Raw genomic sequence first — 16167 nt, forward strand, 5'->3', positions numbered from 1 at the left:
GGGACCCGGATACAGGGCCCCGGTTAGTGGTGACCCGGATACAGGGCCCCGGTCACTGGGGACCCGGATACAGGGCCCCGGTCCCTGGGGACCCGGATTACAGAGCCCTGACTAGCGGGGACCCGGGATACAGGGCCCCGGTCGACGGGGACCCGGAACGGCGAGTGAGCGGCGCCGGCGGCAGCGGCCGGGAAGCGCGGGCAATGCTGCTGCGGTGGCGTGACGGACCCGGGTGCTCGGACTAACCGAAAGGAATCCGCCGCTGGGGTGAACCAGACACTGCTGCGTCGGGAGGCCGATCCGGAGACCGAGGTTACAGGACGATCCAGGAGAAGACAATCCGGACAAAGCCGCCATGAAAATGGACCAAGAGATAGCCCAGGACTTATTACAGTGCTTTTTATAAAAGCGAGGAACTGAGCCCTGAACTTTTTACAGTGCTTTTTATAAAAGCAGGGAATTGAGCCTGAGACTCTAAAGCAGCTAGCAGGTCTACTGGCTGTAGGGAAGGCTAAGAGATTTTTTTTTGCAGATCCTAATACAATATTTGAGGAGAGTGAGTGGCGAAAGTTTGGTGATGAACTATTTGACTCAGTGCTTAATGATTATAAAAAGGCAAAGAAACTCGGTAAACCACGGAGGGAAGTAATGAACTGTATAAAAAGATACAAGGCAGAAAAGAAAACTGCCGCGGTAGCAACGGAGAAACTAGGAACAGACGTCCCCGGTCGGTTGAAACCGGGGGAAGATTACAACTCGTTCCCCCCCCGAACTCGCGGGACCACAGGGTTACCCACCCCCCCTTCCTTTTCTCCCCCTCCACCAGAAGGTGCCGCGGAGGAGGTGTAACCCCCTGCTCCCCCACCACCGCAGTTCCGAAAGTAGGGACTTTGAAAAGGACAGAGAAAGTATATTAGAAGGGATGCGTATGATAAAAGTCGAGGAATCCGAAAGAAAGAGGGCGGTGCCTCGGCGCCGGATCGATTGCGGCGCCACTGTGAAGCACGCAGTAGAAAATAGGGATCATGCGCGAGCGGGAGATTTAAAGGAACCGCGAGCCTCTCCAACCCACTACGCCCTAGAGTGAAAAAATTTTTTAACTCAGTCACGGAGGAGCCAGGTCTGCAGATGGCTACATACCAAACGAGAGACAACTGATAAGAAAGACACAGCTGCAAGCAACGGAGACCACGAGTTCGGCGCAGGATCAGCCCCCGAATCCCCTGAATCTGAGCCAGATTTATATCCTCTGCTTCCAGACCCTGACTCTTTGTCTCCCGGGTCGGTCTGCTCAGACTTAGTGGCCCAGGAGACGCTCAGTTGTAACAATGGGTAGCCAAATATGTGATCATTACTGGGGAATTTTCTGCAATGGGCATCTTTGCATATCCTGTGTTTACTACAGAGCAGGGGGCTAAAGAGTGGGAAGCTCTTGATCTCAAAATAGTTAAGGAGGCCTGACAAACAGTGACCACGTATGCGTTAAAATCCTCTTATACTTGTAAGAAACTAAGGATAAGGGTATTGCTTATTAAGATTTATGTTAAGCCCAATGTAAAGGTTAGGTGTAAGAAACTAAGGATAAGGGTATTGTCTATTAAGATTTATGTTAAGCCCAACGTAAAGATTAGGTGTAAGAAACTAAGGATAAGGGTATTGTTTATTAAGATTTATGTTAAGCCCAATGTAAAGGTTAGGCAACAAAAGATATGAAATCGCTTACTCAAACAGTCACCGGACACAGCTTGTGCAAGATAAGATAACCGCAATCGCTTACACAAACTAAACCAAGTACCGCTTATACAAACATAGCAGCTGTTGACTAAAGATAACTGTAAGATGCTCCAGGAACTGGCAGAAATAAGACAAAACAACTCCATATAAGGACATATGGGTAAAAGGTCAACTATAGGATAAAGGAGGAAGACTTCTTACTTCAGCCTCAACGACCACCAGGAGACAGAAGTGACCCCCTAGCAACAGCTGAAGCATGCGCAGAGTACCTCCACTACTTCATGAGCACGGAAGTAAAGATGCATAAAAAGGGGCTGTTTGAACTGCTCAGCACGGCAGTTGGCGGAGCGCAGACTCCCCTGTCGTCCAGCGCTGTTTTTGCTCATATCCTACTTGCTATAATTAATAAAATTTTAATTGGATTATGATCCGTTGTGGTCTCAATTTATAACAATTTTCTGGTGCCGTGACTCGGATAAGGAACGGTGGGCTTTGGTCATCCGGGGAGGCGCCCCGCCACATTTCGCGGCCCCGCGACCAACAGCTCACCCCAACATTACCGACGAACCTAAATTCTAGAATAATGAGCAAAGGAGAAACCGGTAAAATCCCATAAAATTCTGTGCACGGGAGTCCGGACGAAGACGCAGGACGCGTAAGTATATTGCGAAGTTTTTCGCGGGTTTGCCGTTCGGGCGGGATTGGGTTTCCTGGAATATAACGAGTGAGAGGTTCGATATACTGAACCAAGCGAGTGTGGACTCTTAAGTACTGCGTCTCCCATCTCCCGCGAGGGACTGGTCCAGGAACAAGAGGAGTGAGTGAGTGTATGTTTGTGGATATTCCAGAAGATGGGGGCGAAGGGCAGCAAGCCTTCGACTCCCATGGGACGGGTACCCATTGTACCTAAGAATACCCCTCTGGCATATATCTTAGACAATTGGAGATATTTCCCTGGAACCCTAGGAAAAGATAAACAAAAAATGATAGAATATTGTACTAAGATATGGGGAGGGAAGAAGATTTCTAAAAATGTCTTTTGGCCAGTCTATGGGTCAGAAGAAGATTGGGTAAGACAGCAATTAAACCTCTGGGTTAATAATAAAAAACCCCTTAACCCGGAGGAGAGTCAATATGCGGAAGTGTGGCTAGAAAGACCGGGAGCTAGACTTTACCCGCTGAATGAAATAAAAACTAAACAAAAGAAAAAGAAGGAAGAATTAGACGAAACCCTTCTAACCCCCCCTCCTTACATTCCTCCTCCTGCTCCCACAGCCCCTCCAGAGGCTCCCACAGCATCCACTCCCCCACCAGAGTCGGAACAAGAGTCTCCCCCTCCTCCTAGACGCGTAACTAGAAGTCAAAAAGGGGCAGCTCAGATGTACCCCCTAAGGGAAATACCCATGGGGGGACCTCAACCTGTGATCGGATATATTTCCGTACCCTTAAATTCGGCTGACCTACGAGATTTTAAAAGAACCGAGATGGGAAACTTAATTGAGGACCCACTCGGAGTGGCAGAAAGATTAGATCAATTTTTGGGACCAAACCTTTATACTTGGGATGAGATGCAATCTATCCTTGGTCAATTATTTACTACTGAGGAAAGAGATATGATTAGACGAGCAGGAATGAGACTGTGGGATGCTCAACATGTCCAGGGACCCCAAGCAGATATTAAATGGCCACTCCAAAGACCTAATTGGGATAATCAAGATCCGGTACATAGAACTCATATGCAGGATCTGAGAACTATAGTAATTCAGGGAATTAGAGAAGCAGTACCCCGTGGCCAGAATATCAATAAAGCATTTAATGAAATGCAAAAGAAAGATGAAAGCCCTACTGAGTGGCTAGAACGACTGAGGAAAGCCCTTCAGCTGTACTCTGGGGTAAATCCAGATGACCCTTTAGGGCAAGCGCTCCTCAAAACTCAGTTTGTGGCAAAATCATGGGAAGATATCAGAAAGAAGATTGAAAAGTTAGAAGACTGGCAGAATAGAGGGCTGGATGAATTACTGAGAGAAGCTCAGAAAGTTTACGTAAGGCGGGAAGAAGAGAGCAGCAGGCGGGAAGAAGAGAGCAGCAAGCGACAAGTAAAAATGATGGTAGCAGCGGTCAGAGAGGATCGCAAAGGGCGAACTGGTGAACACAGATCTGCTGGAACGAAACAAGGGAACGTAGTAGTAGAGAAGGAACAGAGATATTGTTTTTACTGTGGAAAGAAGGGACATATAAAGAAGAATTGCAGACAAAGGATCAGGGATGAGGAAATGTTGAAAACGGAATAGGAGAGTCAGGGGCTCTATATCTTAGGGGACCGGAGTCATCATGAGCCCTTGATAAAATTAAGAATAGGTCCCCATAAACAAGAGTTCACCTTTTTAGGAGACACTGGGGCTGAAAAATCAACTATTAAGCAAATACCTGAGGGATGTAAAGTTTCCCCTGAAAAAGTACAAGTAATTGGGGCAAAAGGAGAACCCTTTAAAGTAAGCAAAATCAAAAATGTGGTATTTGAAACTGAAAATAAATTTGGAATGGGTGAACTCTTGCTCTTCCCTGAAGCAGAATTTAATCTGTTAGGACGAGATTTAATTGTTGAATTGCAATTAGAAATTAAAGTGAAAAATCAAGAGCTGACAGTGTCTGCTTATCCTTTGACCGTGGATGATCAGAAACAAATTAACCCCGATGTCTGGTACTCTCCGGACACAATTAGTAGATTGGAAATTCCACCAATTAAAATCCAAATTTCCGAACCCCACATACCTGTGAGGGTAAGGCAATACCCCATATCCCTAGAAGGACGGAGAGGATTAAAGCCAGAAATTGATCGATTGTTAGCACAAGGAATCTTAGAGCCTTGTATGTCACCCTTTAACACCCCCATTTTGCCTGTAAAGAAACCAAAGGGGAAATATCGGCTCGTACATGATTTAAGGGAAATAAACAAAAGAACTATCACCCGGTTCCCTGTAGTAGCAAATCCATACACGCTCCTAAGCAAACTAGGACCCCATAACTCCTGGTATAGTGTGGCTGATTTAAAGGATGCCTTTTGGGCCTGTCCACTGGCAGAAGAATGCCGTGATTATTTTGCCTTTGAATGGGAAGACATAGAGACAGGCTGTAGACAGCAATTGAGATGGACCGTGCTTCCCCAAGGGTTCACTGCGCCCCCTAATCTGTTTGGACAGGCCCTGGAAGAGCTCTTAAAAGAATACCAGGTACAAACGGGGAACGTGCTGTTACAGTATGTAGATGATCTGCTCATAGCAGGGAATAATAAGGAGGATGTAAGAAAAGAGAGCATTCGACTTCTAAACTTTCTTGCACAAAAGGGCCTATGGGTATCACAAGAAAAGTTACAATTTGTGGAGGAAAAAGTGAAATATTTGGGACATTATTTGTTTAACGGCCAGAAGATATTGGATCCAGAGCGCATTAAAGGAATTTTGGAATTACCTATGCCTGTCACTAAGAGGCAAATTCGGCAGGCATTAGGGCTATTTGGGCATTGTAGGCAATGGATAGAAAACTATAGCTTTAAAGTTAAATTCTTATATGAACAACTGTCTAAAGACAAAATACCCAAGTGGACCCCTCAGGATCAAGAGCAGTTTGTCAGTCTCAAAAGAGAGCTAAGTCAAGCACCGGTTTTAAGTCTACCAGATTTAAAGCGGCCATTCCATTTATTTGTTAACATACATGAAGGAACGGCATTCGGAGTATTAACTCAGGAATGGGCCGGACAGAAGAAACCGGTGGCATACCTATCAAAGTTGTTGGACCCTGTGAGCAGGGCTTGGCCGAGTTGTTTACAAATCATTGTTGCTGCTGCCTTATTACTTGAGGAAACAAATCGCATTACCTTTAATGGAGAGGTTGTCTGATATGCGCCTCATAACATCCGGGGAGTGTTACAACAAAAAGCAGAAAAATGGCTTACAGATAGCCGATTATTAAAATATGAGGGAATACTTATAGAATCCCCTAAACTATCTTTGAAAACTATTGGAGCAGTTAACCCCGCTGAATTTTTGTACCCAGGAGAAGGTAATGAATTATTGCACAATTGTTTTCAAACAATTGAACAACAGACACGCATTAGGCCAGATTTAGAAGAAGAAGAACTACAATGTGGAGAAGTATTATTTATAGACGGGTCATCAAGAATAGTGGAAGGTAAACGATTGTCTGGATATGCCATCGTTAAGTTGGAAAAAGGGGAATTTAGGACAATAGAATCAGGCCCCCTGAGTGCTAGCTGGTCGGCTCAAGCCTGTGAGCTGTATGCATTGTGGAAAGCATTAGTGTCACTAAAGGGAAAGGATGGAACTATATATACAGACTCACGCTATGCGTTCGGAGTAGTGCACACTTTTGGAAAGATATGGGAGGAAAGAGGATTTGTTAACTCAGAGGGAAAAGAACTAATACACCCGGAATTAATTCGGCGAGTTCTGGGGGCATTGAAAATTCCGAATAAAATAGCAGTTGTACATATAAAGGGACACCAGCGAGGTACAAGTTATCAAGTTAGGGGAAATAATGCAGCTGATACAGAAGCAAAACGAGTGGCAGGCAATTATAGTATGATTTTGACTATGCAACAAGTACCTGTTAATAAGAATTTGAGTTTTGAGTCTGCAGAAAAGGAAAAACTAGAACAAATGGGAGCTAAGGAACAAGATGGGAAGTACATATTGCCAGATGGGAGAGAAGTCTTGCCGAAAGGCATAGCACTCGAAATATTTTCAAAAATACACAGTAAAACACACTGGGGAACACAGGCGTTAGTTGATCATTTCAATCAACAGTTTGCCTGTATAGGCGTATATTATATAGCAAAGGCAGTCACGGCAGCCTGCGAGACCTGTCAAAAGGTTAATCGAAACAACATGAGACAAAAACCTCTTGGAGGACGTTCCCCAGCATACAGACCTTTCTCACACATACAAGTAGATTTTACTGAACTACCTAGGGCAGGGCGTTATAAATATTTATTAATTATGGTGGATCATTTAACACATTATGTTGAGGCTTTTCCTACCTCCAGGGCAACTGCTAACCAAGTTACTAAAGTGTTACTTGAACACATTATACCTCGATATGGAGTACCTGAAGTAATCGACTCGGACAGAGGAACACGCTTTGTGTCAAAAATTGTTAGAGATCTAACAGAAAGCTTGGGTATTAAGTGGGAATACCATACACCATGGCATCCACAAAGTTCAGGAAAAGTTGAAAGGATGAATGGAGAAATCAAAACTATTTTGACTAAATTAATGATAGAAACCAAATTATCATGGATTAAGTGCCTACCCATGGCACTATTAATTCTCAGAACCAGACCCCGAGCAGATGTAGGAATATCAGCGTTTGAAATGGTGTATGGAATGTCTTACGGAATTGAAAGTCCACAAACAAATATTTTAATTCGAGACCGTGTGATTAATGAATATGTTTCACAATTAGCAGAACATCGTAACAAGCTTTGGGAACATGGACTGATTGTGCAACGACCCCCGTCGGACTTAAAAATTCACAATGTTAAACCTGGGGATTGGATATTGATTAAAGTGTGGAAGGAAGAAACCCTAAAACCCAATTGGGAGGGACCTTATCTTGTTTTGCTTACAACAGAAACAGCTGTCCGGACTGCTGAGCGTGGATGGACTCATGCCAGTCGCATTAAAGGCCCAGTGACGAGACCCCACTGGAAAGTAATCAGTACTCCAGGTGACACCAAGATAAGTCTGAAAAGATAACATAATGATAGAGACTTTATTTGATTATTTTGCCGCATTACCTTTTGGTATAAAGTGTGTATTGATGTTTATATTTGCTATAATTATTTCTCTTTTTTTCTATTACATATGGAAGCGTACAAAGTGTGTTGAAGGAAATTGCTAAACTTATGCAACCACACAATAGTGAATATAGAAGATATGCTGATGTAAAAATTAGGTGTAATAATTTGAACTGCAATTGTTATCCATTTGCTTGTTTTAGGTGTGAGGTATGCCAGTATAAATGGTAGACACACTGTGAATATGGATACCCTCTGATAGGAGCTTGCACACGGTATTGGAAAATCCAAAGAACTCTCACTGAGTGGAAATTAAAACAATTAGAGTCTAAACAAGAAATTATTCGGGAATTCCATGAGTGGTGGAAGATTTTTTGCCAAAGGAGTAAACCCTCAATATGATTGTTACCACTCCAACGAACCAGTCCCCTTTGTAACTGAAATTTTGGTTATAAAGTGTAGAAGGGAAGTACTAACCGTGCCTTGCTTTGCCCCATTAGTTAAAGCTGCAAAGAGGGAAGCCTATGTAAATAGGCAGAAAGCCCGAAACAGCTACTCTCCTGAAGAATTCCCTTGCTGCCAAGAAGATGGTACACCCCGTGGCTCGAAGCAACCGAGTCGACGGGCGAGGCAGAGGAGGAACAAACTGTGGAGAAAAGAACCAGAGCAATGGGACGCAAAAGCAGCAATGGCCGAACTTCCCCAGGACTGGTAAAAATATACTTAAACTGGCAAAATTGACAGACACCCTTTTTCCTGGTATGCCGTTAGTTTTGTTATTGATAATAACCCAAGCAAATGGAAACCCTCATGAACCTATGGCCTGGAAATTATATAATTTACCAGAGTCAAAATTAATTCAAACTCAGATCGGTCCAGGGAAGTGGAATTTCTCCGTTCATCTATATTCCCTGATACCTATAGAACAGGACTCCCCTGTTTTTACCCTGGATCTAGCAAAGCTTCAGGCCCAATGCAAGGCATTTTATATATGTCCAGCAAGTAACCCTGGCAGAAGTTATTGTAATTATCCAGGTCATTTTTACTGTGGCTATTGGGGTTGTGAAACTATTGCTTCAAATTGGAAAACGCGGGGAGATAAATATATAGATGTAACTTGGGGACCCCTGGGCTGCACTCCCCCAAAGCATGATTTTGATGGACACCCTAGAAGACCCTGTGGCAGCGGGTCCGTGTCCTGTACCAGAATTGAAATCATTATAAAAGAACCCCAAGATGACACATGGTTAGTTGGCAGTATCTGGGGAATTAGATATTGGGAATCAGGAGCAGATAGGGGAAGTTGCTTTAGAATAATTAAAGAAAAGCTTCCTCATGATCCTTTACCAGTAGGACCAAATCTGGTCCTGAATCCACCCACTTTCTCTGAAGAAAAGGTTGCCCCCGCAAGTGTCGCACCCACTTCTCCAGACTCCCTTTCGAAAACAACTAATGGCATTGTATCCCGGTGTCGTGGTTTAAACCCAGTCAGGTAACTTGTTCACTCACTCCCAGTGAGTGGTGCCGAGCTGACAACAATCAAGGTCCGTGTCCGTCTCCCCCCCCCCTGCACCGGGGCTCTCCCCTTCCCCGCTCCCGGAGGAACGGGGAGGAGGATCGAGAGAGTGCAACTCCTACGGGTTGAGACAAGAACAGTCCAGCAACAAATCACCACCGCTACTATCAGCTAAAACAATGATAAGGGAAAATAACAAGGGAAGAGAATACGATACCACCGGCCAAGAAGACGAGTTCCACCCGGAAGCTCCTGTCCTTCCGGGTAACTCCCAGTTACCCCCCACCCCGGGCATGACGTGCTGTGGTATGGAATACCTCCCCGGCTAGCCCGGGTCAGGCGCCCCGTCTCTGCTTCCTCACAGCTTCCCCTCCTCCCTGGCAGAGCATGAGCCTCACAGAGTCCTTGATCAGGGTAAACATCACTTAGCAACAACCGACAACATCGGCTTCACCAACAGTGTTCTCAAACTAGAAGTCAAAACACAGCACTGCACCAGTTAACACAAAGGAAAAAACATGACTGCTACTGCTGAACCCAGGACATTATCCACCCCTTATTCCATACCATTCACGTCGTGCTCAGATCCCACATTTTCAATACACCATCGCTCTCCCACATATATACATCCATATACATACAGACCAAGAGGAAAAAATCATTTTCTTAGTGCATGGACCAATCCCTATAATGCTGCCGAGTCCATTCGGTCCATGATGTTCCAAGTTCATTCTCTGTTGGGATGATGGCTGGAGGGAAGTCAGGGCCAGTCGCTGGTGACCTGGAGACATCTAGTTGATGGGCTATAAAAGCATTACACAGCAGGCAACAGCATACAATTGAGTTCACTGGCTGTTTTCCCCTAAAATCAAATCCCCTTGAGGTATACATCGGACTTCCCCATCTTCCCGCATTACCCACCAAGTATATCCAGGTCCCTGAGCAAAAGCAATCCCACGAGTGGGTTTGCCTTTACCTGAAGCAGGAATAACCCAGACTGTCTTCCCCAGCAAATTCTTCATATGCACCACGGGAACTTTGTCCCCCTCTACAATATGTAAAAGTTCTGACTGGGCTGGGCCAGCCCTGTTGGCAGATCCTCTGGTGTTGACCAACCAGGTGGCCTTTGGTAAATGTGTATCCCAATGCTTGAAAGTTCCCCCACCCATCGCTCTCAGTGTAGTTTTTAACAGCCCATTGTACCGTTCGATTTTCCCAGAGGCTGGTGCATGGTAGGGGACGTGATATACCCACTCAATGCCATGCTCTTTGGCCCAAATATCTATAAGGTTATTCCGGAAATGAGTCCCATTGTCTGACTCAATTCTTTCTGGGGTGCCGTGTCGCCACAAAATCTGTTTCTCAAGGCCCAGGATAGTGTTCCGGGCAGTGGCATGGGGCACAGCGTATGTTTCCAGCCACCCGGTGGTTGCTTCCACCATGGTAAGCACATGGCGCTTGCCTTGGCGGGTTGGTGGCAGTGTGATATAGTCAATCTGCCAGGCCTCCCCATATTTATACTTCAACCATCGTCCTCCATACCAAAGAGGCTTTAACCGCTTGGCTTGTTTAATTGCAGCACATGTTTCACACTCATGAATAACCTGGGCAATAGTGTCCATTGTTAAGTCCACCCCTCGGTCACGGGCCCATCTATATGTTGCATCTCTGCCCTGATGGCCTGAAGTGTCATGGGCCCACCGGGCCAAAAATAATTCACCTTTATGTTGCCAATCTAAGTCCATCTGAGCCACTTCAATCTTAGCCGCTTTATCCACTTGTTGGTTGTTCTGGTGTTCCTCAGTGGCCCGACTCTTGGGTACATGGGCATCTACATGACGTACCTTCACCACCAGGTTCTGCACCCGGGCAGCAATATCTTTCCACAGTGCAGCAGCCCAGATGGGTTTACCTCTGCGTTGCCAGTTGCTCTGCTTCCATTGCTTCAACCACCCCCACAGGGCATTTGCCACCATCCATGAGTCAGTATAGAGATAAAGTACTGGCCACTTTTCTCGTTCAGCAGTGTCCAGGGCCAGCTGGATGGCTTTCACCTCGGCAAATTGACTCGATTCACCCTCTCCTTCAGCAGTTTCTGCAACTTGTCGTCCAGGACTCCATACAGCTGCCTTCCATCTCCGATGCTTTCCCACAATACGGCAAGAGCCATCAGTAAACAAGGCATACTGCTTTTCACTTTCTGACAGTTTATTATATGGTGGGGCCTCTTCAGCACGCACCACCTCCTCCTCTGGTGACATTCCGAAATCTTTGCCCTCTGGCCAGTCCATGATGACTTCTAGAATGCCTGGACGACTGGGATTTCCTATTCGAGTTCGTTGTGTAATTAGTGCAGCCCATTTACTCCATGTAGCATCAGTTGCATGATGTGTAGAGGAGACCCTGCCTTTGAACATCCAGCCCAGCACGGGCAGCCGGGGTGCCAGGAGGAGCTGTGCTTCAGTGCCAATCACTTCCGAAGCAGCTCGAACCCCTTCATACGCTGCCAGTATCTCTTTCTCAGTTGGGGTATAGCTGGCCTCAGATCCTTTGTATCCCCGACTCCAAAAGCCGAGGGGTCGACCTCGAGTCTCCCCTGGAGCTTTCTGCCAGAGGCTCCAGGTAGGACCGTTCTCCCCAGCTGCAGTGTACAGCACATTTTTTACATCTGGCCCGGTCCGGACTGGTCCAAGGGCTACTGCACGAACTATCTCACGTTTAATTTGCTCAAAGGCTTGTTGCTGCTCAGGGCCCCATTTAAAATCATTCTTCTTCCGGGTCACATGATAGAGAGGGCTTACAATCGAACTGTAATTTGGGATGTGCATTCTCCAGAACCCCACTGCACCCAAGAAAGCTTGCGTTTCTTTCTTATTAGTTGGTGGAGACATTGCTGTTATCTTGTTGATCACATCTGTGGGGATCTGTCTACGTCCATCTTGCCTTTTTATTCCCAAAAATTGAATCTCCTGTGCAGGTCCCTTGACCTTACGCCGTTTTATGGCAAAACCGGCTTTCAGCAGGATTTGGATTATTTTCCTCCCTTTCTCAAAGACTTCTTCCGCTGTATCGCCCCACACAATAATGTCATCAATGTATTGCAGGTGTTCTGGAGCTTGCCCCTGTTCCAGTGCAGTCTGGATCAGTCCATGGCAAATGGTAGGGCTGTGTTTCCACCCCTGGGGCAGTCGGTTCCAAGTGAACTGGACACCCCTCCAAGTAAAAGCAAACTGTGGCCTGCACTCTGCTGCCAAAGGAATGGAGAAAAATGCATTGGCAATATCAATCGTGGCATACCACTTGGCTGCCTTTGACTCTAGTTCATACTGAAGTTCTAGCATGTCCGGTACGGCAGCACTCAATGGTGGTGTGACTTCATTCAGGCCACGATAGTCTACTGTTAGTCTCCATTCTCCATTAGACTTTCGCACTGGCCATATGGGGCTATTGAAGGGTGAGCGGGTCCTGCTGATCACCCCCTGACTCTCCAGTCTACGGATCAGCTGATGGATGGGAATCAGGGAGTCTCGGTTGGTGCGATATTGCTGCCGGTGCTCTGCTGTGGTCGCAATTGGCACTTGTTGTTCTTCAACTTTCAGCAACCCCACAGCAGAGGGATCTTCTGAGAGACCAGGCAAGGTGGACAGCTGCTCAATTTCCTCAGTCTCCAAAGCAGCAATACCAAAAGCCCACCGGTACCCTTTTGGGTCTTTGAAGTACCCTCTCTTGAGGTAGTCTATGCCGAGGATGCATGGAGCCTCTGGACCAGTCACAATAGGGTGCTTTTGCCACTCCCTCCCAGTCAGGCTGATTTCAGCCTCCAGCACAGTCAACTCTTGGGATCCTCCTGTTACTCCAGAAATATAGATGGGTTCCACCCCTTGACAGCTTGATGGCATCAGGGTACACTGTGCACCGGTATCTACTAGAGCCTTATACTTCTGTGGGACTGATGTGCCAGGCCATCTGATCCACACAGTCCAGTAAATCCGATTGTCCCCTACCTCCACCTGGCTGGAGGCAGGGCCCCTCTAATGGTCGTCACAGCATTGGACACTTAAGTCGTGTTGAAAGGGATTATTCTTCATTATCACAGGAGCTGGAGTAAAATCAGCTCTTCCACTCCATCTGGGAAACTGCTCACCAGAGACTGAAGCCGTAGCTCTCATGGGACGATCAGTCTTGGCCCTTGCTCCCCTCTTCAGTTCACTCACCCGTTCCTCCAAAGCTGAAGTAGGTTTTCCATCCCACTTTGTCATGTCTTCTCCGTGATCCAGCAGGTAAAACCATAGGGTACCCCGTGGCGTATACCTTCTGTATCTCCTCTCTTGAATAATAGGACGTCTTTTGTTAATAGCTGAGACGTGTGTTGGTACACGTGAGGAGCTGGATAAATCAGATACATCGTCCCTCAATTTGTCGAGGTCCTGGGACAGTTTTTTCACAGCTGAGATGATGGAAGGAGTGAGATTGTCTTCGAACTCTCGGAGTTTATGAACCATTTCATCCACTGTTAGTGGTACTATGTCATTCCAGGTCACTGTTGCCAATGAATGGGCATATGATGACGGTGCATTCCGTGTAAGTTTTCGCCACATGGGTCGTGTACATTCAACTTCATCTGGATCTATAGGTGTATCCCCGTTATTCGGCTTGATGTGATAGATCATCTCTACGATGGCTGATTCCCTCAGAGACTGGATGCCTTTGTCTATAGTAGTCCACTTGGCCGAACGACTCGTAACATCATCCTTGTACGGAAACCTTTCTTTCACAGCTGCCAAGATCCTCCTCCAAAGGCTGAGGGACTTTTTCTCTCTTGCAATTGCTTTGTCAATTCCCCCTTCTCTAGCAAGTGATCCCAGCTGCTTGGCTTCTGTACCTTCTAGTTCGTGACCATCGGCCCCATTGTCCCAGCATCGGAGTAACCAGGTGATGATGTGCTCCCCTGGTTGACGGGTAAAATCTTTTCGCATATTCCGCAGCTCGGTTGAGGTCCGAGGTCGAGAAGTTACCTCTTCTTCTTCTTCTTCGTCATGTGATGATGACTCCTGATCAGATTCTGGACCGGGTGGTGAATTCATTGGTTCTTCATCTCGCTTCACCCTTTTTGCCTCCTTTTTGCTTGTTCTCTTGCGTACAGGGGCAACTGATATTGGTACGAATTGGTCCTCTGGTTTGGCTGCAGTGATTATCACTGTGGTTTGAGTAGCGACTGTACTTGTTGCTGGGGGTGGTGTAGCTACCGTGCTTGGAGCTGGGGTAACCGCGCTGTCTGTTGCAGTTGAAGTTTGAGCAGCTGCTGTACTTGCCACTGGGGTAGCTGCGCAGTTCATTGCAGCCAAAGTTTGAGTAGCGACTGTCGCCCTGCCCTCAAATCCGCCGATATTCTTTTCCTTTTGAAGGTGCTGGATAGTGTTGAACAAGGCCCTGTAAGCATAGGCCAAGCCCCAGCACGTTGCCGTGATTTGTCCATCTCTGGTATGGCCAGAATGACCACACACCTCATTTAAGTGTTTTACTAATTCTTCTGGATTTTGCAGTTGTTCGGTAGTGAAATTCCAAAATACTGGAGGGGCCCACTGACCTAGATACTTGCCCATACTATCCCACACACCCTGCCACTCATGGCTGTCCAGCCTCTGGGAAAATCTCTCGGTCCTCCTACATCGTCTTTTGACCCCAGACAAGACCCAAACCTGAATCTGCTTAACTCTTGAAATCAGTAGTGGGCAAAACACACTCTGTATGCGTGTTAGCATGGTGATTCCCATCACCATCAGCAAACAAGTCTCAACAGCATTAAAAGGCCATTCAAAAAATTCAAAACTCTCAAATGTAAATGGTCTGGGGGGACGACTAGGAGGGTAAAAGGATGTCTCCTTCACAGGTTGAGCACCTGAGAAGGAGAAAAAAGATGTGTAATTGCTAAGCACCTCCATCATATACCTCCCAAAGTATAAAGGTGGTGACCACACTGGGAACATAAACCAGATCAGTTTCATGATCAATGATTCTATTGTATTACAAGTCATTACCATAAAGTACAATGGGATAAAAACCTTAGCCCAAGCCCCACACTTGAAAAACACTAATACAGCCAATACCGGATGGACGCAAGATATGGTATACTGAAACTGTGAGATCAAGAGGAAAAACCTTGAGAGCCAATAAATCAGCATTGTGACGAGTGACTATCAATCCAGTCAGATCTGTTCTTATCTCAACCCCTCGTGCCCCACGTTGGGCGCCAAAAAGAACTGTCGTGGTTTAAACCCAGTCAGGTAACTTGTTCACTCACTCCCAGTGAGTGGCGCCGAGCTGACAACAATCAAGGTCCGTGTCCGTCTCCCCCCCCCCTGCACCGGGGCTCTCCCCTTCCCCGCTCCCGGAGGAACGGGGAGGAGGATCGAGAGAGTGCAACTCCTACGGGTTGAGACAAGAACAGTCCAGCAACAAATCACCACCGCTACTATCAGCTAAAACAATGATAAGGGAAAATAACAAGGGAAGAGAATACGATACCACCGGCCAAGAAAACGAGTTCCACCCGGAAGCTCCTGTCATTCCGGGTAACTCCCAGTTACCCCCCACCCCGGGCATGACGTGCTGTGGTATGGAATACCTCCCCGGCTAGCCCGGGTCAGGCGCCCCGTCTCTGCTTCCTCACAGCTTCCCCTCCTCCCTGGCAGAGCATGAGCCTCACAGAGTCCTTGGTCAGGGTAAACATCACTTAGCAACAACCGACAACATCGGCTTCACCAACAGTGTTCTCAAACTAGAAGTCAAAACACAGCACTGCACCAGTTAACACAAAGGAAAAAACATGACTGCTACTGCTGAACCCAGGACACCCGGGATCTAGAGTTTTCAGAATCCAAACACCCCTTTTGGAATCTAATGCAAGCCTCTTATCGTGCCCTTAATGAAAGCAAACCAAATTTAACTGAGGAATGTTGGTTATGTTATAATGTTAGGCCACCATATTTTGAGGCAATTGGAAAACCAGGTAGGATTCAATGGTCTAATGGTTCAAACCCACGAGAATGCCCATGGAATGACCAGAGGAACCATATGCAAGGAATTACTATTCAATTAGTAA

The sequence above is a fragment of the Pezoporus flaviventris genome, unplaced genomic scaffold (assembly GCF_033815535.1).
Source record: "Pezoporus flaviventris isolate CSIRO_AGI_PZ_B2104156 unplaced genomic scaffold, CSIRO_AGI_Pfla_v1 ptg000341l, whole genome shotgun sequence".
Taxonomy (NCBI): Eukaryota; Metazoa; Chordata; class Aves; order Psittaciformes; family Psittacidae; genus Pezoporus; species Pezoporus flaviventris.